A 27,517-nucleotide genomic window follows, 5' to 3' on the forward strand; every position below is an offset into this window, starting at 1 on the left:
GAGCAACAGAATGTGCGCTTCACTCTCACCTTCCGACATTGTTCATCCACTCCGAGGAACTTCACATCCTACAGCTGGCCGCCAGGCTCTCTCATGCCGCCCGACTGCAGAAGGGTCACGGCCGGTAGTGGGCTGCGGCCCGGGGGTTGACGACCCCTGGTCTAAAGGGTCTGATGGGATCAAAAAAAAAGGAACATGTGGTCCGTTTTCATCCGATCTCCCCATAGAGGAGAGCAGGGCTCTGAGAGGTCCATCTCGGCACAGTGAGCGGAGACAGACCTGTCATTCGCCTGCTCAGCGGAGATCAGCGGATTGATCCCCCGCAGAACGCCTGCCTGTGTGAAAGAGCCCAAAGGCAAAAGAATGAACATCTTTTCTGCATTCCCACATTCATCTGATAAGCAGGACCATATATTCCCTCATGTATGGCAAGCTGTGAGACATTGGGGTTGATTTACTAAAACTGGAGAGTGCAAAACCTGGTGCAGCTCTGCAAAGAAACCAATCAGCTTCCATTTTTTTTTTTTTTTTTGTCAAAGCTTAATTAAACAAGCTGACATAAAAAGCTGACAGCTGAGGTTACCATTCACAGCTGCACTCGATTTTACACTCCAGTTTAAATAAATTAACCCATTGTGGCCATCAAGTGATTTTGGGGCCACAATTACTAACATGCATAGTCAGGGATTTTTAAAATAATAATATTTCATCAGCTAAACTGTCCAAAGCTGGTTGGAGTACTTGAGAGCAGTCATAATGATGATATAATGACATAACAGTTTTAACTTCACAACTTTGCATTCTCATAAAATTTCATAAAAACTTGTGCAACACTTCCATGCTTACATCTGCAATGTTAATTGGCTGGTGTTTCCCACTAGAAGCTCCAACCAATCAGCACCTTTAACTGGGCAGTCATTCCAAGGCTAACATTTCCCAGATGTGTTGCTAGCCTTCCTATAGCAACCCATTAGTTGCCAACGTGGGCTGTGTTGTACAGGCCTAATCCAGCCTCATGAATCAATGAGAGCAAGCCAAGAACCTCCAAGCAGTGGTGGCATCTGAATTGCTCTGTGAAAACAGCTGATCGGTAAGAGCCTCTTTTTATATTTCCCTTATTTATATTGCGTTCACATATTATACAGCACGTTACAGAGTACAAAGAGCTGTTTACACCAGTCCCAGTTCTAAAGGAACACTCACTTTATCATCTACACTCTAAGTGGGGTTAATGTGGAAGGAATCCAATTCACTTTACACTATGTTTTTAGATTGTGGGAGGAAAACTAAAGCCCCCCAAGGTTCAAAGAGCAAACATATAACTCCATACAGATCTCAAGCTGCAGATATCGACCCAGAGCTATAAGATCGACACTATGAAGTTTCCACCTTTCAATGTGAAAAGTGGAAATCTCTGTAGAGTAAAATGTTCCCATGAAAAGTGGGGTTCGCCATTGTTGATCTTTGAAAAAAGCTAGTTGCCTGGCTGTTATGATGATCCTCTGACTTCAGTATTTTCTGAGTCAGGAACATTACAGTAGAGACAAAAAAACGACTTATCGGTATTAATGAGTATTGAGCCCAGAGAGTCAGCATGACATCCAGGTAGCTGTCACTCATAGAAAGAGAAGTCTGCAGTAGCAGCTTACATGTTTCTTTCAAGAAAACCTTCCTATAAATCTACTCCTAAGGATGCATTTTTGGTGAAATCTATTGAAATTGCAGCCACACGTCTTATACCATGCTTACTTGTATCTCATACCTTTTTTTAATTTGCAAAAATCATGTGCACATCTTTTTTGGTTATCACTTTCTTTAGCCCCTTTCTTCCTTGAAATGCCTTTATCTGATGAGAATAAACTCACTCCCATAATGCATTGAGGCTTTCTCTTTCCTGGCTGTCTTGAATCAAACTCTCACTTTAAAAGTACAGGGTTTTATATTGCTTAAGTGTAATGAATTCAGAAGCCTATTTGTCTCCTGACTTAGCACTTCAGACAGATTTTTTTTGTATTTCTTTGAGTATAAACCCTAGGCTGCATCACCAAAAGGAAACACGTGTCCAGCCAGATGTTGTAGATATAAAAACTCCCAGTGGATCTTTCAGGGCATGCTAGGAGCTCCTGTGTTCTGGGTTTCTTTGAATGTTTGTCAGAAATGGTTTGGCAGGGGGAGAGTTAAAACTTTTAACTTGCAAAGACACCTTCAGCCCTGAGAACTTGGATTGATCCACAACAAATACATTTTGTTAGATAGGCTGCCAGTGGTGTTAACCCCTTCCTGGCTGGGTAGTACTGCTGTTCCGCATTAAACAGACGCACAAAGAGACAACTTATATAAAGAGAAGACATGCATTCCAGCTTGTTAAAAGGACATTCTGGCTGATGCCATGTTGTTTTTAAACAATGCAAAAGTGCAGACATTAGCGATTTATACTGTAAACATTAGATTAATGTAACTTTCATCAGCTGCAATGGGAAGTTCATACAAGGCACCATTTTTTTATGGCTATCTGCAGCCTTGAACCCATCTTCGGCCGCCACTGCCAAATCTGCCTTTATATCACTTCTGCTGTCCAGCAGCTACTGGCTACTGACACAATGCTGTCTGTGAGAGTTCATTGACCAGCAAATACCAGGTGTGTATAGGGCTTTTTTTTTTACTGGTTAATAGTTGTAAAGCTAATATTAGTCAGAGGTAGATCTCTGAATGACTGGTAATCAGTTATGTGCCACTCTCAAGTTGCTTGCTGACCAGTGGCAGAAGAAACAGAAACCATGTATCTGCATGAACTTCCCCCTTTATTTGTTTGCATATAAATAAGTTCAAAGGGGAGATGAAAAAAAAAAGAGGTAAAATACAACAAATCTTTAATATCTGCAGGGGCAATTTGACCAATTATCTGTCTAGAAACACCCAAAATGCCTGCCTAGGCACTAATTGGGCATTCTGGATTTTGTGTTTTTTTTTTTTTTTTTTCTGTAGTTGGGGAGCTCTCGTTGCAGGTGCTGTTGTCTTGACATCAGTTATGTATGATTGAATTTTTTTTTTCTGAAGAGTGAGTACATGTGCAAATCATGGATTTTTGTACCTTTGCTGCCCTTTGATTATCAGAAAAATAAATATTCAATGGTTTTATTTTTTTTATTGAGGCTGAAGCTGAATACTCTTCCCCAAGAAGATTTCCCCAAGAACAGAGCTTTCCTTTCATTTGTTTCCAATTGTTTATAGACTGTGTATTGTGTCCTGCTGCTACAATATTCTATAAATTAAAGGCAACAAGTGAATCAGACCCTTCATATTGCCAAGGTAAGTTTCCAAAGCCAGGAACTCTCATGCACAGACAGCTCTCTGTAGGAGTCCCTAAAATACACTGGCAGGTTAATTGAGCCTATCATTATCTATCCAAAAGTGGGATATCACTTTTTTGTGGATGTAGTCTTTCAATGGGCAATGTCTGAGAATTAAACCGTTTGATTTGGTTGTGCTTCTCATTCTAGACCTTATGCTTACTTTGCTGACTAATCCATGTATACTGTGTGCACCCGAGCACCATTTAACTTTGCGGACTGTTACCTTTCTGACTGTTACCATGGCAACAACATCTCTTGTGTCGCGAGGAGGGAGCCTAGCATCGGATTAGTGTCTGCCGTCTATTGTGTTTCTGTGCTCTTTTGATATATGTGGATATGAGTGATTGAGCCTATAATAAAACAAATGTAAAATATTTAGATATGTTGAACCCCCTTAGGTGGGATGCATATTAAATTATTTTTTTTATATTCAAAGAGTGGATTTAAAGGGGTCAAGAAACGTCAGCTGCAAAGTGGATTATTAAGAATAAAGATTTGATTAACATTAAAAGGTTAGTCCGCCCCCATATTGGTGAGGGCCTTGGTCTGCACATCTGCTGTGGCCATTTTAGGAGGTTCCGGCCGTCCCTATTGTGTTTATATGTATTTTATATAATATGGAGACTTTATTGTGAAGAGTGGATACAACCCAAGGTAGACGTAATATTCAAAACTTGAAAATCAAATCAAAAGATTGTAAACCCATGTATATTTTTTAAATAACATGTCATAATTACCTGCTCTGTGCAATGGTTTTGCACAGAGCAACCTTGATCCTGGTTTTTGATACAACTGGTTGATTTGTGTCTTACGCAAGATACAATGTCTGGTACATAATCCGTCCAGGCAAGGAAAAAAAATGTTCACGTGGTATCCCCATACTCGGAATTACAACCCAAAACATATTCCGAGTACTCCATCTGAGTATGCCTATTGCTGTATGTGAGAAATATATTGGTAAATTGACAACTTTGTGTTAAAAAAAAATAATAATAATGATTATATTTTCATTCTGCATGTTCCAAAAACCTGTTGCAAAAAAAGTTAAGTCTTCAGACTCAAAGACTCACTATGCCTCTTAAAAAATAGCTTGGGGTGTTTGCTTTCTAAAATGTGGTCGATTTTATGGGTGTGTCCACTGTCCTGGTACTCCTGGGCCTCCAAAAATGTGATGGGAAATTAGATGTGTAATTTGTGCCCCTAGAACACCTAAAGGTACACTTTTGGATTGTAGGAACCTCTGTGTGGATAGGCTGTTAAAAAGTTTCACACATGTGGTATTGTCTTACTTGATATGAGTAGCAGAACGTGTTTTGGGGTGTAATTCTAAGTATACCTATGATGTATGTTAGAAATATCTTATTAATTGAGATCTTTGTGTAAAATCTATATATAATATAATCTTCATTGTACATCACAGGACACAGAGCCGGATATTATAATAACTACTTGGGTTATACGCTACCTATAGGTGAATCTACGCTGGTAGATCAATCAGAACAATCAAACAGGAAGTCCTCCCCTATATAACCCCTCCTAAACAGTGTCTGTAGGATGGTGGTCACTGATGTGATGCATGTGCTCTTGGAGCATACTTGAAGGTCTGGACGGTCCTATTTAGAATCATGGACTTCATTTGAATCCATTCGAAAGAGCTCTCAGCCAAAATGCATGGTACCCGAGCCTCATTCCTTGAGGTTTTGCCTTTAATGCAGCCTTATGGCGCTGAACCCTGCAGTGTTTGTTCTGAGCAAGGTGCTTTCCTACAGGGTGCTATACAGGTCCAGGGGAGTGGATCCCACATTAAGGGGGGACCCAGTCCCTGAACGTCTTTTGTGACAAAGCTTGCCGTGATGGGTGAAGATTGAACTCCTGTTATGTTCAAAGTCCTGCAGCAGGAATGGTAAGTCCGCATTTATTTGCAGTTTCTCTTCATAAAAAGATCTGACTGTCTAGTGTTCTCTTAGTAGTCCCCATGGGTTGATGTACTGGTAATACCTTAGGGACCCATTCTCCCTTATTTGATGCTTTTCCTCAGTTTCGGCTTCTGCCACATCTTTTGCGAAGAATCCGGGAGGAGGTAACACTGACATAGACATACACTGAACACATATTAGTGTTGGCCGAATTAGCCCAGGAGAGCTTGGTACACTGACATGGTGAGTCTTGCGGGGGTTGCTCCTTGGACACTCCCTGTCCAGCGGGACCCAATGGTTTTGAGTCCTATATCTCAGCACTGTTGAGTCCCTGGAAGCCAACTTCGGGGAACTTCAATTGCAGCACTTGAAAATATTTTTTTGCCTGGGGTGAAGCCAGGAAGTGGCACCCGCAGAAATGTCTCCGCCACCCCCCCCCCCCTAGAGTGGGAGATTTTCTTTTTTCTTTCTCCAATCGGTAGGTAAAAGATTGGTCTTAAGTACCGTTAAGGGTCAGAGTTTGTCCCTATTCATTTTTTCTTCCCCAGAGGCCGTTGTTTCTCACTCCTTGATTCATACAGTGTGTAATTTATATAGCACTCTGGTGTCCTTGGGACTTGAATTTGATCTGGACTATCCTTGCAGAGGCCACTTTTTGAACCAATTGGGAGATTCTGTTAGTCCCTTTATCTCGGAAAGTGACTTCTTTGGTTGCTGTCACTTCACTAAGTGGAGTGTCAGAGTTGGTGGCTCTTTCATGCAAGGAAGTTGTTCTTGATCTCGCATCATAAGGTGATGTTGCGTCGTCATTCATTTTTATTGCCCTTTAACAACTTCTACACCAAGGACGTTGTATGACGTCCTCGACTTTGTGCAGTGATATCTGAATGATGCTTGTAGCTACAGGCAGCATTCAGATATCATTGTTTGCAGCCGAACGTTCTTATAGGCATCGGGAGGGGACGTCCCCCCCTCCTGCCACCATATGATGCTTCTCCGTACTCTCCCGTGCCATCGGGGGCTCGGAGAACGAATCAACCGGCGCACAACGATAGAGATTTCCGGTGACCGGATGGTCATCTCTATAACCATCCGAGGCCCAGGCGCGACGTTGTAACGTCACGCTCGGGTTCCTGGAAGTAAACAAAGCCGCAATCGCGGCTGACGGCATGAGATCAGTGAATTTTTCGATCTCATGCTTTCCAGCCTGGAGGAGAGATGTGGGGTCTTATTGACCCCCCGCATCTCTCCATAAAGAGAACCTGTCACAATATTTTTTTTTAAAAAGTGTAAAAATAAAAATAAATTAAGTAACAAAAAAAAAAGTAAAACGCCCCGGTAGCTCGTGCTCAAAAGCGAACATGCATGTAAGTCCTGCCCACATATGTAAACGCTGTTCAAACCACACATGTGAGGTATTGCCATGTGCGTTAGAGCATGTGCAACAATTCCAGCACTAGACCTCCTCTGTAACTCGAAAATAGTAACCTGTAAAAAAATTTAAAGCGTCGCCTATGGAGATTTTTAAGTACCGAAGTATGGCGCCATTCCATGAGTGTGCGCAATTTTAAAGCGTGACATGTTTGGTATCTATTTACTCTGCGTAACATCATCTTTCAGATTATAAAAAAAAAATGGGCTAACTTTACTGTTTTGTTGTTTTTTAAATCATGAAACAGTTTTTTCCCAAAAAAAGGAGTTTGAAAAATTATTGCGCAAATACAGTGCGAGATAAAAAGTTGCAATGACTGCTATTTTATTCCCTAGGGTGTCTGCTAAAAAAATATATATAATGTTTGGGGGTTCTGAAAACTATGATTTTTACATGAAGGAGAGAAGTTGCCAGAATAGGCCTGGTGCTGAAGTGGTTAAACATGCACCACAGACTAGCAATTCTTCTGATCTGACGCTTTGTTGGCAATTTTGTAAAAATAAAATAAATGCAAGAACAATGGGTTCCTTGTTTTCTGCCATGTTAACCTTTTGCATTTCTGGCTGTTTTCCGGCACACAAGAATGTTAAACACTGGCCAATGTTCAGGCAGAAGCATGCCTGTGCCCCTCTCATGTGTGACATGCAAGGGCTGTACCAAGCAACAGCTGCTTTACCGTCACAGATGTAGAGTCAAAATGTTTCTTGATGCTGCTTGTAGCCTGGTAACCGGCACAAACTCGCACTGCTTTGTACGGGCTTATTAAATCCCTTTGTCTCTAGGCCCAACCAAGCAACGCTATCATTCAGGAGGCAACAGGCATCTGCCGAAGCTGATTTTTATTTATGGCAGAATTTTTCCATTTTAAAATGCCCATCTAATGCAACAGACTATCATTTTAGAGCATAAATATTAAGTTGCAACACAGGAAAAACACTTGTATGCCCGGTTCGCTCTGTCATGCGATTCAGGTCACATCTGAAATCGCATTAATGTAAATAGCATTGATTTTAATTGTGTCTGTTCACATCAATGCAGGACAGCTTCAATGTGACTTTGGGGAAGGGCCCTGTGCTACTTTGGTGCGATGTTGTGGTCCTTAGACTTCAATGGAAATGCATCAACATGGGGACAAAATGCCCTCCCATGTTAAGGGCATGTGGCCTGGTATGGTTCAGGAGGGGAGATCTGCTCGCCTGTTGCCCTTTTCAAGCCTGCCGGGTATCGTATTCAGATACGTGTCTGGAATAAATGACAGGGGGGACCTTGCACCATTTTTTTTTTTTTTGCATTGCGCTCCCCTCATAATCCATACCAGACTAAATGGCCTGATATAGATATTTGGGGACACCCCACACATTTTGTTTTCTTTTTTTGGGGAAGGGTCCCCTTCAAAATCCATACCAGAATTAAAAAGACCTAGTGTGGTTTGGGGGAGGACCTGCATAAAATATAAATACAAATATATAGCCAAGCCCAACTCCTGAAAAACAACCCCACACCATAAATCGTCCTCCACCATGGGCCAGATTCTCGTAGATCGGCGTTAAACTATGCGGCCGTAACGTATCTCGTTTACGTTACGCGGCCGCAAGTTTTACCGGCAAGTGCTTGATTCACAAAGCACTTGCCTGTAAAGTTGCGGCAGCGTAGCGTAAATTCTCCGGCGCAAGCCCGCCTAATTCAAATGATCCAGGTAGGGGGCGTGGATCATTTAAATTAGGCGCGTTCCCGCGCCGATCGTACTGCGCATGCGCCGTCCCTAAAATTTCCCGACGTGCATTGCGCTAAATGACGTCGCAAGGACGTCATTGGTTTCGACGTTAACGTAAATGGCGTCCAGCGCCATTCACGGACGACTTACGCAAACAACGTACTTTTTTAAATTTCGACGCGGGAACGGCGCCCATACTTAACATTGGTTGCCCCTCATATAGCAGGGGCAACTTTACGCGTCGCAAAAGCTCCGGAAACCTCGTAAATTCACTGCGTCGACCGTGCGTACGTTCGGGAATCTCGCGTAAATAGCTATATTGCATAGACGACGGGGAAAACGACGTCGGCGACACCTAGCGGCGGGAAAAAAAATGCATCTAAGATCTGACAGCGTAAGAGCCTTACGCCTGTCAGATCTAATGGATATCTATGCGTAACTGATTCTAAGAATCAGTCGCATAGATACGCCGGGCCAGATTAGGACTCACGACGGCGCAAATGGCGTTGCGCCGTCGTAAGCCCTTTGAGAATCTGGCCCCAAATGTTTTAGATCAGTGTACAAATCAAGGTCCATAAATACATGGATGAGCGAGTTTGGGGTGGAGGAATGTGACTGGCCTGCACAGAGTCCTGACCTCAACCCGATTAGAACACCTTTGGCATGGAAGCAGAGACTGCACGCCAGGCCTTCTCGTCCAACATCAGTGCCTGACCTCACAAATGTGCTTCTGGAAAATTGGTCAAACATTCCGAATCATAGACACACTCCTAAACCTTGTGGACAGCCTTCCCAGAAGAGTTGAAGCTGTTATAGCTGCAAAGGGTGGGCCGACTTAATATTGAACCCTATAGACTAGGTCGGACTGGGATGCCATTAAAATTCATTTGCGTGTAAAGGCAGGCATCCCAGTACTTTTGGTAATATAGTATATATCAAGCTCTTTTGTTTACATTCTGCTGTCGCAGGGATATCTTATCGTTGTTAAGGTGCCAGCAGTTGCCAGCTCCTTAACAACCCAACCTGATTTATCACTGCTGACATCAGGGATAAATCATTTAAAACACATTAAAAACATATCAAGAACAAACTAAGTTGCACTGCAGCTGCATTAAAAAAATTGCATCAAAATCGGATCAGCGTTGCACTGCACCAGTGTGAACCCCAGCCTTATGTCCTTAGAGTAAGGAGGTAAGCTATAGTGTTGTGGACAATGCAGTGATAAGAACCTAAATGGCTGTATTGCTGAGACTGGCCTTTATTCACCATCCTTTTATGAATTTCACTGCAGTTTTACAAAACTTCAAGCCATTATAGCAGGTAAACACCAAGAGTTTGGCTCTCTGTTGCCGTCTAGGATTGAGACACAGATTTTCTAGAATAGCGAGCAAAGTCCCTGGTTTCTTGGCAGCTATTGCTGGTGCAGCCACAAAGCAGTGCAGGGGTTGACTGTGTGGTTTATACCACTGCAGGAGATTTAGGCTAGACATTGTAGCAAGGACCATATTTACTGGGTGGATGTGTAGGGTACTATACCTAAAACTCTAACGACATCCCAACTGTAAGGTGGCAAACTAAATTAGTTTGACTAAATTAGGTTGACTAAAGAGCTGCAAAAATTCAATGAACTATGCGTTTGCATTTGAACTCGCATTTGTGCGGGCACAGTAGGCCATTAATTTGAGTGGGCTGCTTTGCCTATGGGAAACGCAGGCATGACGTCCCTGTACCTTTTTTTCTTTTTAAACACAACTACGTCTATTCTTCTAAACCCTTTTGGCCTGGTTCTCACCTATGCTGGTAGCAGTTTACATATTGCAGGTGCATTTTGCGTTTTTCAATACACGTTTTTTGCCCATTGACGTCTATGAAACCAAAAACCAGAATAAAGTCCCTGGTCCTTTCCATAAAATGCACAGATGTGAACATGACCCATAGGAAACCATGTTAAATGGACTGTAGTGTGTTTCTGCAAATTGAAAATGTACTAAAAAATTCATAGGTGTGAACCAGGCCTTATCCCTAACCTTATTCTCTGACCCCTTCATTCATTAATTACTATACTTTTGTCTTTTTTTAATCCTACATCCATGTAGTGAATGCTTATTATTTCCATGTAAGATACATTTATTAGTTTGCCTCCTTTTATAAAACAATTATGAAAGGATGGTGTTCTTTGGGTGATGTGATGTGTTGGGTTTGCGGCAGACATAGCGTTTTCTTTGATCGCCAAAAAGTTCGATTTTAGTCTCATCAGATCAGAGCACCTTCCTCCATACATTTTGGGAGTCTCCCACATGCCTTTTCGCAAACTCAAAACGTGCCATTTTGTTTTTTGCTGAAAGTTATGTCTTTCTTCTGGCCACTCTGCCATAAAGCCCAACTCTATGGAGCGTACGGCTTATTGACGTCCTATGTACAGATACTCCAATCTCTTCTGTGGAACTCTGCAGCTCCTCCAGGGTTACCTTAGGTCTCTGTGCTGCCTCTCTGATTAATGCCCTCTTTGCCCGGGCCGTGTGTTTTGGTGTGCGGCCATTTCTTGGCAGGTTTGCTGTTGTACCATGTTCTTTCCATTTGGTTATGATAGATTTGATAGTGCTCCTAGAGATCATCAAAGATTTGGATATTTTTTATAACCTAACTCTGACATTGTCCCTTAGGCCCCTTTCAAGAATGCTCCTTACATTGGTGGTCCGTGGGAAGAATGCTCCTTACATTGGTGGGCAGTGGGAAGGATGTCCCTCACATTGGTGGTCAGTGAGAAGAATGCTCCTTACATTGGTGATCAGTGGGAACAATGTCCCTTACATTGGTGGTCAGTAAGAAGAATGCTCCTAACATTGGTGGTCAGTGGGAAGGATGTCCCTTACATTGGTGGTCAGTAGGAAGAATGCTCCTTGCACTGGTGGTCATACCTCCCAACCCGCCCGGATTCTGCGGGAATTTTACGCAAAGACTGCATCCTCCCGCAGTCCCGCAAAGTGGTTAACTTTCCCGCACAGGAAGGAGAAGCAAACTTTCAGAGGGGAGACATGCAAGGAGAACTGACAGGCTGTGCAGTGGTTAGTGGCAACCCCCCCCCTGATCGTCCCCCCCCCCGTGGAACAACTTTGGCCGCACCCCCCCGCTCAACAACTTTGATTGGCCGACCCTCCCCCCGCTCAACAACTTTGATTGGCCGCACCCCCCCCTCAACAACATCGATTGGGCGACCCCCCTCAACAACCTTTATTGGCCGACCAACCCCCCCCCCTCAACAAAAATGTCCCGCAGTGGATCTTTAAAATTTTGGGAGGTATGTTGGTGGTCAGTGGGAAGAATGCTCCTTACATTGGTGGTCGGTGAGAAGAATGTCCCTTACATTGGTGGTCAGTGGGAAGAATGCTCCTTACATTGGTGGTCAGTGGGAAGAATGCTCCTTACATTGGTGGTCAGTGGGAAGAATGCTCCTTACATTGGTGGTCAGTGGGAAGAATGCTCCTTACATTGGTGGTCAGTGGGAAGAATGCTCCTTACATTGGTGGTCAGTGGGAAGAATGCTCCTTACATTGGTGGTCAGTGGGAAGAATGCTCCTTACATTGGTGGTCAGTGGGAAGAATGCTCCTTACATTGGTGGTCAGTGAGAAGAATGCTCCTAACATTGGTGGTCAGTGGGAAGGATGTCCCTTACATTGGTGGTCAGTGGGAAGAATGCTCCTTACATTGGTGGTCAGTGAGAAGAATGCTTCTTACATTGGTGGTCTGTGGGAAGAATGCTCCTTACATTGGTGGTCAGTGGGAAGAATGCTCCTTACATTGGTGGTCAGTGGGAAGAATGCTTCTTACATTGGTGGTCAGTGAGAAGAATGCTTCTTACATTGGTGATCAATGGGAAGAATGTTCCCTTCATTGGTGGTCAGTGGGAAGAATGTCCCCTTCATTGGTGGTCAGTGGGGTATTGTCTTTGTAGTTTGTCTTTGTAGTTTATCTTGTCTTTGTAGTTTGGGTCACACAAATCATAAATAGCTGGGCACCCATGGATAAATTGAATGATTTGCTCATTATCAAGGACATCTCTTTTTTTTTTTTTACCTGTTTGGAGCACATTGTTCCTGAGGGAATAACCAGGAAGTGAATGTGTGGTGGAAAAATGTGCTTGAGAGGGGCTTCTATGCTGAAAGGATTGGGTGGGACAAGGGTTAAAAAGCTGCTTGTGCTTACAAAGTTGTACTGAAATCGTACTGAAATTGAGTCTATTATTCAGGTACGATTTACATGCTACTTGAGGGTTTAACATTGAGGTCTATGGACATCAACTAGCATGGAAGTTGTACCAAAGTAGTGCAGGGACTATTTTGAAGTCGGCACGACTTAAAGTCGTGCCAATATGAGTGGTGTTCATTGGATATTATGGAGAATGACTTGTCATACGATTTTGCAGTCCAAAATCGTGAGACAAGTCATAGAAGTGTGAAAGGGGACTTACTTGTTTGGAGAGTTCCTTGATCTTCATGGCAGTGTTTAGTTAGTGGTGCCTCTTGCTTGGGTGTTGCAGCCTCTGGGGCCTTTCAAAAAGGTGTGTGTATATGTAATGACAGGTCATGTGACACTTATGCCTTGTTTCCACTGAACGGAACCGTTCGGGTCAGTAGATTTAGAATGATTTAGAACGGACCGGTCTATTCTCGTGAGCGTTTCCACTGCAAATCGGACCGTCGGGACCATACAGGATTTAGAAAAGATGCCTAGCACGTCCACCAATCAGTGGAATGTATTGCATCTCCGCCCTAATGGAACCGTTCCATTTTCTATGGCCCCACATCTGATATAATGGAAACACCCAAAATAGCGTACCGAACCGATCCGCTCAGTGGAAACGAGGCATTAGATTGCACACAGGTGGACATTATTTCACTAATTATGTGACGTCTGAAGGTAATTGATTTCACCAGAGCTTTTTATGGGCTTCATAAAAAAGGGGGGTGAATACATACGCACGTGCAAATTATCAGTTTTTTATTTCTGAAAAATTGTTTTATGTATATATCTTTCTAATTTTACTTCACCGACTATTGTGTTCTAATTAGAGTTGAGCGGACACCTGGATGTTCGGGTTCGAACCCGAACTTTAAAAAAAAAAGTTCGGGTTCGGGAACCCGAACTCCGAACCCCATTGAAGTCAATGGGACACGGACTTTTAGTAAAAAAAAAAAATGCGCGGAGGTCCCCCCAAATTCAATAACCCCGCCGTCAATTTAAAAAAAAAATTACGTGGGGTTCCCCCTAAATATCCATAACCAGACCCTTCAGGTCTGGTGTGGATTTTAAGGGGAAATCCACCCCAATTTTTTAAAAAAATGGCATGGAGTTCCCCCTAAAATCCACACCAGACCCCTTATCCGAGCACGTTGACCTGGCCGGCCGCAGAAAAGAGGGGGGGACAGAGTGCGGCCCCCCCCCTCTCCTGAACCGTACCAGGCCACATGCCCTCAACATGGGGAGGATGTCCCCATGTTGATGGGGACAAGGGTCTCATCCCCACAACCCTTGCCCGGTGGTTGTGGGGGTATGCGGGCAGGGGGCTTATCAGAATCTGGAAGACCCCTTTAACAAAGGGGACACCCAGATCCTGGCCCCCCCCTATGTGAATTGGTAATGGGGTACACTGTACCCCTACCATTTCACGAAGGAAGTGTAAATTCTTGTAAAAAAAAAACAGACACCGTAGAAAAAAGTCCTTTATTATTAAAAAAAAAAAAACTCCAGCGGTGATAATCCACTCGTTCCTGGCTTCCTGCTCCAACGTTGTCCTGATCCAGCGATGGGTGCGGGTGATCTCCGGTCCAGCGATGGTTGCGGGTGTATCCAGCGACGGGTGCGGGTGATCTCCGGTCCTGCGACGGGTGCGGGTGTATCCAGCGACGGGTGAGGGTGATCTCCGGTCTAGCGATGAGAAGATCCATCCATCCAGAGCGCAGCATCGCCGACCTCCTCTCACCGCTGGACACAGCCCAGCGAATGACGCGACTGAAGCTGTGACATTTCTTATATAGGGGAGGTAGGGCCACCTGTCACGTGACCCGCACCCTCTGCTACGTCACTGGGGAGGCCCTGGAAGGGGGAAGACTGGGCTTACCCAGTGACGTAGCAGAGGGTGCGTCAGAGGGGGCGGGGTCACGTGACGGGTGCCCTGCCTCCCCTATATAAGAAATGTCACAGCTTCAGTCACGTCATTCGCTGGGCTGTGTCAAGCGGTGAGAGGAGGTCGGCAATGCTGCGCTCTGGATGGATGGATCTTCTCATCGCTGGACCGGAGGTCACCCGCACCCGTGGCTGAACCGGAGATCACCCGCACCCGTCGCTGGATACACCCGCACCCGTCGCTGGACCGGAGATCACCCGCACCCATCGCTGGATCAGGACAACGTTGGAGCAGGAAGCCGGGAACGAGTGGATTATCACCGCTGGAGTTTTTTTTTTTATTAATAAAGGACTTTTTTCTACGGTGTCTGTGTTTTTTTTTTTTTACAAGACATCCTCCCCATGTTAAGGGCATGTGGCCTGGTACAGTTCAGGAGAGGGGGGGGCGCACTCTGTCCCCCCCTCTTTTCTGCGGCCGGCCAGGTTAACGTGCTCGGATAAGGGTCTGGTGTGGATTTTGGGGGGAACTCCACGCCATTTTTTTTTACATTTGGGGTGGAGTTCCCCTTAAAATCCACACCAGACCTGAAGGGTCTGGAATGGATATTTGGGGGGAACCCCGCTTCATTTTTTTTTTTAATTGACGGCGGGGTTCCCCTTAATATCCATTCCAGACCTGAAGGGCCTGGTAATAGAATTTGGGGGAACCCCCACGCAATTTTTTTTATGAATGAATCCTCTCTGAATTGCCGAAGCCGACAATTCATTATAGCCGCAAAGCCGACAATTCATTATAGCCGCAAAGCTGGTTTTAAATGACTTTTTTATCCTTTCAGAAATGACACTTTGTGCAGTGCCATTACATAGCTGAACTCCGGGTCCAAAAAAAACTAAATTCTAAAACTAAAAAAACTAAATTCGGTACGAACCCGAACTTTACAGTTCAGGTTCGCTCAACCCTACTTCTAATCCATCACATATGATTCAGATTAAAAAAAACTTGAACTAAAGTAGGGCCGAAACAACTAATCGATTAATCGATTACAATTTTCATAATCGATTAATCGCCCAGTAACATAACGGGGTTAAAAAAACTAAAATTAGCCCTTTATAGTACAAAAAAACAAATCGCTACTGTAAATATCACTTTCACTGTCCCACAGTAAAAAAATGAACCCCTTGCAGTAGCGATTATTTGCTTTTTTTTTTTTTTTTTTAAACCCTATTATGTTACTAAACATCTCAGGCCGGGGTCACACCTCTGTTTTTTGGTGCTTTTTACAGAAACACACTAAATTTTTTATTTACATGTTCTCCTATGGGACACGTTCACATCCATGATTTTTTTTCAGCTGCTGCGTATTTGGAAAGGGCAAGGAGTTTTTTCTCAAATAACTTTTTATTGAAATTTTTTAAAATAGTTGCTCACAGCATACAAAAGCATGGGATATAGCATAAAGGAAGATGTACAAAAAGGACACAAACCAGCATACGTCACAGACCTTCCGGTAATAAAAAGAGTATGGTTTGTCAGTGCACTAATAAGCAATAGTAAGCACATATCCAAAGTCAAGTTTTTTAACTGACTGAAGCTTGCATTAGGACTTTGCAAAACATTAAACCTGGGATGAGCCACAAGGGTGCTCACAGAGGAAAGGGATAAAGGAAGAAAAAGAAAGGGAAGGGGTGAGGAAAAAAAGAAAGAGGAAAAAGGAAGGGGGGGGGGGGGGTAGGGGGGAAAAAGGAAAAAAAAAGGGGGGGAGGGAAAGGTGTCATCGGATCAGCTCGTTCACCTGGTTATAATGGGTCCTCCCGGAGGCGCCACGGCTCCCAGACAACGTCATGGGCTTCCAGCCTGTCCTGTATCCTGGCGGTCATTCTCTCCATCAGCTCCACGTCTTTAACTCTAGCGTATAAAGCCTCAGGGGTGGGGGGAGAACGATTTTTCCAGTTGAGGGCTATGAGACAGCGTGCAGCTGTGAGAACATGACGCGTCAACTTTTTATATGGCTTGGATATCCTCAGGGGTGACAGGCCCAACAAAAAGAATTTGGGGCATAGGGGGACCTGCGTGTCTAGGGGGCGGCCCAGAAGTTGTTGGACTGCGGTCCAGTAGGGGGAGATCCCTGGGCAGCTCCAGTAAATATGAAAGAGGGAGCCCCTATCCGTTTGACATCGCCAACAGCGATCTGAGCTAGAGGGGTATATGGCATGTAGTACGTCGGGGGTCATATACCAGAAGAGAAGTACTTTGTATGTGTTCTCTTTGTATAGTGTACAAAGTGAACTCTTCGCCGCCTGGGACCATATTATCCGCCATTGCTCTATTGGAATTACTTCATTAAGGGCTTTTTCCCATCGGGTCATATAGGAGTGTTTACCCTGGGTTTCCGATCGGTAGGTGTTTAGTATCTTGTATATGTCGGAGATGAGGCCTTTCTGGGTCGATCCGGCCAGGATCAAAGTCTCAAAGGGCACTGGGGGGGAGAATTGCAGGTCAGGTGCTATGGATAGGGCGTAATGGCGAATTTGCAGATAGCTATAGAAAACCTGCCTAGGGAGGTTAAATTTGGTCTGGAGGCTAGAGAAGGGCAGTAATTTGCGTGAAATGGGATCTACTAGGGTCCCAAAGTGAAACAGGTTCAGAGATGTCCACGGATGGGACATATGGTGTGTGAGGCTGTCTGGCACCTTGGGGTTACACATAAATGAAGTCATGAGCGAACGCTCCGAAGACAAGCCAAGTGGCCTCGACAGCCGACGCCAAAGACGCCTGAGCTGTGTCATAGATCCCAGCAGACATTCAGGGGGAACCTCCGCGTCCGCGCACCAAAGTAAGTTATTAGGATGAGTCAGGGCTAGCCATAATTTTTCAATCTCTGTCCACTTATTATAGGAACGTTGCGTAAACCAAGAAGCTATCGCCCTGAGTTGAGTGGCTTGGTAGTATTTGACAAGATTGGGAAACGCCAGGCCCCCGTCTGAGCACGCTGCCATTAATACTGTCTGGGGTATCCTATGTCTCTTGTGGTTCCAGGTGAATTTAATTAGGTCAGACTGGAGTTTCCTCAGATGTTTGTAGGGGAAGGGGATGGGCAACGTTTGGAAAAGGTAGAGGAGCTTTGGGAGTATTGTCATTTTGACTGAGGCGATACGGCCGAGCAGGGAAATATGGTGTTTCTTCCATTGTGTTAGTAGGGATCTTACCGAACGAAACAGGGGAGGGAAATTTTCCTGGTACAGAGTGGTGAAGCTTGGGGTAATGTGTATCCCCAAATATTTCAGGGAGGTCGTTTTCCAGTGGTAGGAGAAGTTGGCCTGTAGGTGAGCTATCTCTGTCCCGGCAATATTAATTGGAAGGGCCTCTGATTTAGACGTGTTAATTTTATAGCCTGACAGGGCTCCGTACCGGGCCAATTCAGCATGAAGGTTTGGGAGGGAAATTCTGGGTTGAGTCAGGGAAAGGATAATGTCATCCGCAAACAAAGAAATTTTAAATTCCCTGTCCCAGACAGGGATCCCCCGGATAGACGGGTTGTTCCGGATAGTGGCCGCTAGGGGTTCAACACATAAAGCAAATAGCAAGGGTGAAAGTGGACACCCCTGCCGAGTGCCATTAGTGATGGGAAAGGAGGAAGAGAGGGCGAACGGTGTTTTGACCTGGGTAGAGGGGTTTGAGTAGAGGTGGCGAATCGCTGTCATAAATGGGCCCCGGATTGTTTTTTTGGGTTCAATATACTTCAATGGAGAAGCTGCAGAAAAGCATGTAATGTGTTTTTGCGGCAATTTGTGTTTTGTAATCTGCCCAAAAAAAAGAAAAATGCTAATTTATCCGATTAATCGAAACAATAATGGGCCAACTTATCGATTATGAAAATAATCGTTGGTTGCAGCCCTAAACTAAAGGCTGTAATGTAACAAAATAGGTAAAAAGCCAAGGGGGTGGCACTGTACTTATCCAGTTATTTGTTCTTTAATGTTCTATTGTTTTATTGTTCTTAATAAAAAATTATTGTAAAAATAAAAATGCAGCTTTTGCACTACGTGATTTCCCATACGCGAAAACGAGCTGCGTTTTCTGTTGTGTGGGGGTGCCGTTAAGAATAAATGGCAGCCCCGTGCATCTGCAAAAGAGCAGCACGTTTTGGCTGAGAAAATAGATAGGATTTACACACTTCCCCGCACCTGCAATAGTGTGAACTTTAGCCTTGAGGCTCTTCTCACATGGACCAGAACCAGTTTCTCTCAGCAGGGGATCCATCTGCTGATCCTTGCTGAGCGGATCAGCCGGATGACGGGTCCGGAACTGCTTTGCTTATGCAGAGCCGACATGGATACAGCAGGCTCTGCTTTATGGGCATTTGAATGTAAATGGAAGGGCTGTCCACTTTGCACACAACTGCCCTCTGATCCAAATCAGCCAGGTGGAGGGGAGCGGATCCCCTGCCGTTTTTTTTGTTTTTATTGGATCCGAGGTAGCTGGGTGTAAATAGGCATAAGTTCGTTTTATAGCTGACTGCCCATAGAGGCGATTGGAGGATCCGATTGGGTCCTCCTGAAAAACAGACAGGTGGACAAGATCGGACTGATTGTGTGAAAGTCCTAAAGTGTATTTGTAGCGAAAATTGTAACGCTGACCAAAACTTTTTGTTGTATGTTATTCTTTCTTTTTTTTTATAATAACAAGAAATTCACCCAATGGGAGAAAAAGTATCATCTTAGGCCGCACACACACGGTCGGACAAAACCGATGAGAATGGACCGAGGTTCAGTTTCGTCGGTCCAAACCGACGGTGTGTATAGCCCATCGGTCTGTTGTCATTCGGTCCAAAATTTTAAAACATGCTTCAAAATCGAACCGATGGCCCGCTGCCCGATCGGTCCAAACCGATGGTTAGTACAGAAAGCATCGGTTCAAAACCCGCGCATTCTCAGAATCAAGTCGACGCATGCCTGGAAGCATAGAACTTCGTTCTATTCAGTACGTCGTGTGTTTGACGTCACCGCGTTCTGACCCGATCGGTTTTTGGAACGATGGTGTGTACGCACATCAGACCATTATGCCACTTCAGCGGTGAACCGATGGAAATGGCCCGTCGGACCATTCTCATCGGTTTGGAACGACCGTGTGTACAGGGCCTTAGAGGCAACCTGGATGTACAGAAGTTGTAGTAAAGGTAGAAATACAAAATAGAGCTTGAGGTGAGCTCTATTTACTTCACTATTTTTCGGTTACAATGAACAAGTGCCCAGTCATGGTGGTCATTTCGCTTAACATGTATGCAGCCATTAAATGGGCTCTGCAATGACAGCCCAATTATTATAGGAGATACTTGAGCCTTGAAACATATTACGAACTCTGAATTTGTCAATGCTGCATAGTAATACAGAAAAAAAAGAAGGAATGAGAGAGAAAGGTAATGCACTAAAGAAAAGGAAATGGTAGTGAAAATAATTAATTACTAGAACTAGTAGAGAGGGTGCTTCTGAAGCCTCATCAATATACCAATAGACATTAAATCCAAGGATCCCACATCTTGTCGACTTTTTTTTAAATTATTTTGGAGGCTGCAAGTTTTTCATTAATCATAATTCAATTTAGTTTTTGTTTAACGTAGTCAAATACCACCATTGACCATTCCAGCATCTTACATTTGCTATTCTTGCTTGCCAGAACCATGTAGGAGGTTATGGTATATTTAGGGATTTCAGTATACGGTTTCTGGAAAAGGGCGATTTCTGGTGATCTGGAAACATGCACTCCTGTTACTGACCAATTTAAATTGCAAACAGAACCTGGTCACTTTCACTTTGGGACCACCAGTTTTTTTTTTTTTTTCAGTTTTTTTTTTATGTTTTGAAAAGGTTAGGCGATGGTTAAAACCCCTGCTGTTTTTTTTTTTGCTGCTATCTACATCCCATTGGGAAATTTCCCTTCACTTCCTGTCAGAGAGACAGCTGGAAATAAAGACATTTAGGATTCTCCTCACTACCTATTCTGGTGACCACTGTAGCATTTTGGAGGGGACACAGACATCCATAAAAACTAACAGAGCTTATTTCCAAAACGACAGAATTTTTTTGGGCTTTAAAAACCTTAAAGTTGATGTAAACCTTCCATATACCCAGTGAAGTGAACAGCCTCAGATGATACAAAGAGATGAAACAAATCTCCCTACAAAAGTTTTACATGTACCGGTATATCTTCTGTCTTCAACTTGATATACTGTTTAGAAAGCCCATGCCCATGCCCACACAAGCAGAGGTTGCTTGTGTATAGTTTAGCTGGCTGCTAATCCATTTGAGAGATAAGACAATTCTGCAGATATATGTGCCCAGCTTAAATTTAAGGAATCGGGTTTACATTCACTTTAAGAGGCATTGGGGTTTATTTACTAAAACTGGGTGCAAAATCTGGTGCAGCTCTGCACTGAAACCAATTAGCTTCTAGGTTTCGTTGCCAAAGCTTTAATTGAAGAAGCTGTAGTTGGAAGCAGATTGGGTCCCATGCACAGCTACACCACATTCTGAGTGCACCAGTTTAAGTATATCTACACCAATGTGCATAAAAGCCTGGTTGAAATAAGTTGCTTCACTGTAAGGCTGCATTCACACCTGAGCGTTTTGTCGCCCTATGGAGATGGTTCACATCTGCACGCCAATACGCCTGAAGCTCAAACAAGTTCCGGACCCTTTTTTGTCGCGCGTATCGGGCGGTTTGGGCGTATTTGAGCATTTCCATCTCCCATAGAAAGTAATGGAAACGCTCGATTCAAGCGGCTAGCACGACAACGAGCGTTTGCATCGGGTGTTTCGTCGCTTTAATCAATAGAACTTTTCACCCAGGCAGAAGATTAAAAATATCTACCAACATAGCAACAAGTGATGAAAAGATGATAATTTTTCCTATTGGCTAAAATAAAAAACGTCGAAGTACAAAAACGTCGGACAACGCTGTATGCAAACAAGCATGAATACGCGCGAATAAAACGCCGGAAAAAAAACTCCCGAAAAAACGACCAACGCTCAGGTGTGAATGCAGCCTAATGGAATAGGCTTGCTTTTATTGTAACCTTCTCTACCTGTTACTGCATGCTTCTTTCATGTCATTACAGTACCACGTTCCTGCCCATAATCCCCTGTGATTATAAACATTGAACTAGTCGTGTGTAGGAGATTATAATTGCTGAGCCATCATAGTTTCTACCCCTTCTTTTCTTTCCATAATCTTCTGTTTATCTATCTTTTTACCTATCTGTCTATGTTTAAAGTTGGGTTAAATCGTAATTCCATCCTAAAGTAGAACTTCTGCTCTTCGGATTCCCTCCCCCGACGGGCTAGTAGGAGAGAGGAGCGGGCCTCGCGCATTGGGTGCTGGCTTTTAATTTTTATTTTTTTGGGCAGAACACCGCTTTAATATTTGGCAGCCCCTGACTGGCATCTTGATGTTTACCTTTCACTCAGCTCTGCTTTTACACCAGTAAGTAAAATATAAAATCTACCAGGACTCCTGTTTAGAAAGTTTATGAAGCGTTTTCAGCCGTCTCACTTTCCAGTCTGTTGCACATGTGCTTCTAGGATATGGGAAGAAGACGGGACTTCTGCTCCCCTCTCCACACCTGCCTGTCCTATAGGCTGTTCTCAATCATGTTACACTGCTCTGTTTATTTGCCAAAGTGGGTGCTTACATGGCATTGCTCTTTTTACAGTCTCGTCTAGTCTGGGAAAAATTCCAGTCCTTTTGCCTGCTGGTTTAACTCTCCTGGAAATGACTTTAGACTATAATTAGAATGCAGATTATTGAAGTAGAGGAAACTGACCGACTTCTTGTGGAAATCTCAGTTTATTAATTTTTTTAGAAGATTGGTGCAAAGCACGATTTCTGCTTATATAGCTGCATACTTTGAGACATTTTAGAAAAAAAAATTACTTTTTTTTTTTAAATTGAATAAATACATAAATAAAAATAGGGTGTTGATTTAAAAGTCAGCATTGTGGTCATTCACCCTTTTTTAGCTCTTTGTTAGCTGCCTAACCAGTAGCTCTTTGTTGCTTAACTTAATTATGTTTAACTTTTCTAATCCTAGGTATCCGGTTATTTCTGAAAGATATTTGAGAAACACTAAAGATTCACTTAGGTCAGAATCTTAGCTTAAAACCTCTAAACTCTTGCCAACTTTTTTTCTTTTCTTATGGTGTTAAAGTGACAAGGTAATAAATATCCTTAGGCTCCATGCACACTGCAAGCTAAAAAAGCTATAAAAAACGTCAGTAGCTTTGCAGGTAGCCTTTCAGTGTTTTTTTAGCATTTTTGCAATAGCGTTTTTTAGCGTTTTTCAGTGTAGCGTTTTTTAGCTTTTTTTTTTTTTTCAATGGATAAAAAAAGGCAAAAAAATGCTGGCAAGCTGCGTTTTTGAGCGTTTATTAGCATTTATCTGTGCTTTTTGTGTTTTTTCCTGCCAAAAAACGTCACTTTGAACGCACATTTCTGGTGTTCAGAAAAAAAACCATAAACTCCACTGTTTATTAACACTAAAAAACGTCCATGTGTGCATGGACACATAGGCTAACATAGAGTGCAGTTTATGGGCTTTTTAAAAAAACACCAATAAACTACAGTTTATCAGCTTCAGTGTGCATGGAGCCTTATTATTGCCTTTAAAAACAGTTATTACATCATAAGGCTCCATGCACACTGGAGCTGATAAACTATAGTTTATTGGAGTTTTTTTTTTTTTTTTAAAGCCCATAAACTCCACTCTATCTTAGCCTATGTGTCTATGCAGTGGAGTTTATAGGCTTTTTTCTGAACGCCCGAAAATTGTGTTAAAAGTGCCGCTTTTTTACTGAGAAATCGCTAAAAACCGACAAATGCCGATAAACGCTAACAAAACGCTCAAAATCGTGGCTTGCCATAGTTTTTTAATGTTTTTGATCCATTGAAAAACCGCTAATAAACGATATTGCAAAAACTTTGAAAGACTCCCTGCAAAGCTACTGCTGTTTTTTTAACATTATTTTAGCGTCCAGTGTGCATGGAGCCAAAAACAAAAATGCAATATGTTGCATTTTACTAATCCTTGAATGTAGTGGCTGCATGCACACTGGACGCTAAAATAATTTTATAAAAACGGCAGTAGCTTTGCAGGGAGTCTTTCAATGTTTTTTAACATTTTTGCAATATCGTTTTTTAGCAGGTTTTTTTTTCATTTTTTTTTTCAATGGATCAGAAAGGCCAAAACCGCTGGTGAGCTGAGTTTTTGAACATTTATTAGCGTTTTTTGAGGTAAAAAAAAAACGCCCAAACTCCAATAAACTGCACTTTATCAGCTCCAGTGTGCATGGAGCCCTTAGGATTTTTTCCCTCTGTTTTCACCTGGTGACCTGGCCAGCAATGCACCTCTTGTATTAGAGTGCCCCCACTCCCCACCCACCTTTGGACAGCAGCATTGTCACCAGATGAAAATAAAGGAAAAAAGAAAACAAATGCAGCCATCACATCTAGGCATTTGTAAGCTGCAATATAATAAATGTTTGCTTTTGTGTTTAATACTGCATTAGTGGATCTCACCTCACAGTAACACCCTGTTGCACTCAGCATCTAAAGCCTAGTACACATGAGTTGAATGTCAAGCAGCATTGGCTGGTTCAATAGAAACACTGAATTCAATAGGCAGCGCCGCCAAACCGTCGCTGCAGCAGCTCTTTGCTGGCGGTTTTAACCCTTTTTCGGCAACAAGCAGGGGTTAAAAGAATAGCGACGCTAAAACAACATTAAGCGCTGCTAAAAATAGCGGCGTTTTACCGTCGTCACCCCCCCACTGCCCCAGTGTGAAAGGGCTCTTAGTAATGATGCTCAGTAATTGTGCTTTGATGTTTCTCTCTGTCAGTGCGAGTCTATAGGTTTGGTCTGATTTGACTAAAATCACTCTGTGTGGCTTGGCTTCCATCTCAGCAGTTGTTAAGGGAGCCCGAGTGATTCTGAGCAGTTTCCATACAATATATATATTGTGCCTAGAGGGAGGTTCTCATCTGTATATGCATCAAAGTAATAGAAATATTGAATGAATGTAAAAATCGTATTGTTACATAAGTAAATGTCATAATGGGCCTCATGCACACTGGACATTCAAAAAAAAAAAAGCCCCCCTCAACACCAGTACTGCTGGCAGAAAAAACACAACAGAAAAATGCACGTTTAGCAGTGTCAGCATTTACAAGCGTTTTTTTTCCCCACAAAGCACTTCCCTCTGCTATTTTTCACTCCCAGTTTCCTACAATATACACATGAATAGTAAAATATTCATTTTGTCAGTGCCATTTTTAAAGCAGAAAGAAGCACTGTATTTTTCAGGATCTATCTGTTTCCATTTTGGATCCTGTTATCCAGAAAATTGATGAGGCCATGCTACTAATTATGCTATGGAGTGTGAGGAGATAGAGGCAGCTGGAGGAGAGAACCAGCCGTCGTCGCTTCTGGACCCATCTCTTGATATTGCACGTCTATAATCGGGATACTATGGGAACATGTACGCGAAGCTGCATAATTATCCCAATAAATTCTTTAACTTTACGCCCATATCCATGGCTTCATTTGACCTTCTGAAGAGGCTCAGACCACGACTTACCAGAATGGACACCCAGATGATGATGAGCGTGTCACCTGAAGAACGTCTCTCTATATTTTTTTTATTGATTTTTTTTCCTCGCTTTTTATGCTTTTTTCTACATTTATTTTTTATATTATTTGCCTAAATTTTTTGCTATTTTTTTTATTCGTGGATTTTTTTTTACATATGCATATTCTTACTCTCATTTGTATATGGTGTTGATGAAAATATGTTGTATTATAGGTTTCTGGACAAACTTGTGTGTCTTCTTGCCATTACTTCCTCATGGGTTGCCAAAGTGACCCTGGAAACCTGCTTGGCATTGAGGAAGAAGTTGTGTGAAGTGGTGATGCCTGAGCCAAAGGAAGAGATGTGGGAAGCAATTGCAGACGAGTTTTGGGAGAAGATGCAGTTTCCCATTTGCATAGGAGCCCTCGACATCAAGCATATCATGTTGAAAAAGCCTTCCCAGTCCGTTTCTCTGTACTTCAATTACAAAAAATGATTTTTCCATCATCATCTTAGCATTGTCTGATGCAAGCAAGCCTCCACTTCATAGGTGTGGCTGTCGGAGCCTACAGCCGCCAAGGGGATGCAGGCATCTTCAGAGAGTCTGCCATGGAACATCACCTATATGAAGGACACGTCAACATTTCTCCACCCAGGCCTAAACCATGCACAGCAGAGTCTTCCAATCGTGTTCATGGTGGATTAGACTTTTGGACTGGTTGAGAATCGAATGCGGCCATGAAGTGGTTACAGAATAAGCCACAAGCAGAACATTTTTAAATATCATCTCAGCCGGGTTGTTGAATGCACATTTGGCGTCTACACAACAAAGTGGCGACTACTCCTGTTGCATGTAAAAAAAAGTGACTAGTCATACCGGCCTGCTGTGTCTTTAATAACTTTCTTTGTAAAAAAGAAGAGATTATGGACTTGCATTCCACTGCCAGGGTCATGACCATTTGCAAGCAGTTTGTGGGTTTCTATGTTTCACCTGAAGGTGAAGTGTCCTGGCAGGATCAATATGTGTAATGTCATATGTTGGCTTTACATTTTCGCAGCTTACCATCCTCCAAATAAAAAAATATATATATATTTTTTTAATTTGAATTAAATTTTTTAAAGGTTATCTTTTTCTTTTTAGCAATTTTTTTTAATGTGTTTAGAAAATTGCCCATTATCCACATAAGCATTCTGTGCAAGGTAAAGTATACAGTCTGCTTTGGTGACCCAACACAGAGGAAGGAAGGAGGAAGTAGAAGGTTCTGCATTGGAATGAGTAGGTGGGGGAAGATGTTATGAGGGGGGATATGGCACTGCTGAGGTCCCAGGGTACATGGGAAAACCTTGAAAGGCAGTGCTTGGACATCTTAAGGGTGGCCTGCCACTCTGTTTTGTAGCACGGTACTGAATAGCCACAGCATACGTGCTATCCAAGCATTGCTTTTTTCAACGCCTCCACCAGTGTTCTCCAGAACATGGTATGCATGGTGGAAGTTGATGGCCCATGGGGTAGCTTGGTTTCAAAAATGCATCAACACTATGGGGGTTATTTACTAAAGGCAAATCCACTTTGCATTACAAGTGCACTTTGAAGTGCAGTCTCTGTAGATCTGAGGGAGACATGCAAGGAAAATAAAAAACAACATTTTAACTTGCACATGATTGGATGATAAAATCAGCAGAGCTTCCCCTCATTTCAGATCTACCCCTCAGATTTACAGCGCCTGCACTTCCAAGTGCACTTGTAGTGCAAAGTAGATTTGCTTTCGTAAATAACCCCCTATGCCTCTCCTGCCCCACTTCCTGCAGCAACACCATAATCCTTTCCTCAGTTTGTGAGGTCATTCTGGTCCCCCCCTCTGATGCACGGCCTATAATGGACGTGTATGTGTCTCTTTCAAACTTTTCAATATCCTGTAAAGAAAAAAAAAAACATTACCTAACATGCATGAAAGATACAGTTATAGATGTATTAGAAAGTGACACATCCCTGCCTTCAGGTGTTGCTTGGAGTGAAAGTATGCCAGTAATGCTCATCAAAGCAGTGGACAGTACCACGGAAGACTCCAATTGCTCTTCTTCAAGTTGCTCCTTCTCTGGCTCTCGCCTTCTCCTAAGGTGGATGTTGTCCTAAAAAGAGAAAAAGGTATTAAGATATATATTTTCATAGATCCCCCACGCAATTTAAGGGTTGTGCTCCCCTTTGGAACCTCCTTGTCATACACTTTCTACCATATATAAACTTTCACAAATCAAATGGCATGGTTTTTTTTTATCCACTTTTACCAGATTTTGGTCCAGGGACCTGAGATGTGATATTTCCCCCGAAGATTGGCACATAGGCTTTATGTATACTCAC

General features: G+C 43.0%; 1 protein-coding gene and 1 long non-coding RNA gene across 2 annotated transcripts in view; both read left to right on the forward strand.

Moving 5' to 3' along the window:
• GPSM1 (G protein signaling modulator 1) overlaps nt 1-27,517 on the forward strand; it is a 582,328-nt gene that overhangs the window by 63,767 nt on the left and 491,044 nt on the right. The window lies entirely within an intron of this gene.
• LOC120913848 lies at nt 585-26,257 on the forward strand. Its single transcript, XR_005743578.1, has 2 exons — nt 585-3,865; nt 25,393-26,257. It is a non-coding gene; the product is annotated as an uncharacterized LOC120913848 (long non-coding RNA).

Source organism: Rana temporaria, chromosome 9 (genome assembly GCF_905171775.1).
Source record: "Rana temporaria chromosome 9, aRanTem1.1, whole genome shotgun sequence".
In the NCBI taxonomy this organism is placed as follows: domain Eukaryota; kingdom Metazoa; phylum Chordata; class Amphibia; order Anura; family Ranidae; genus Rana; species Rana temporaria.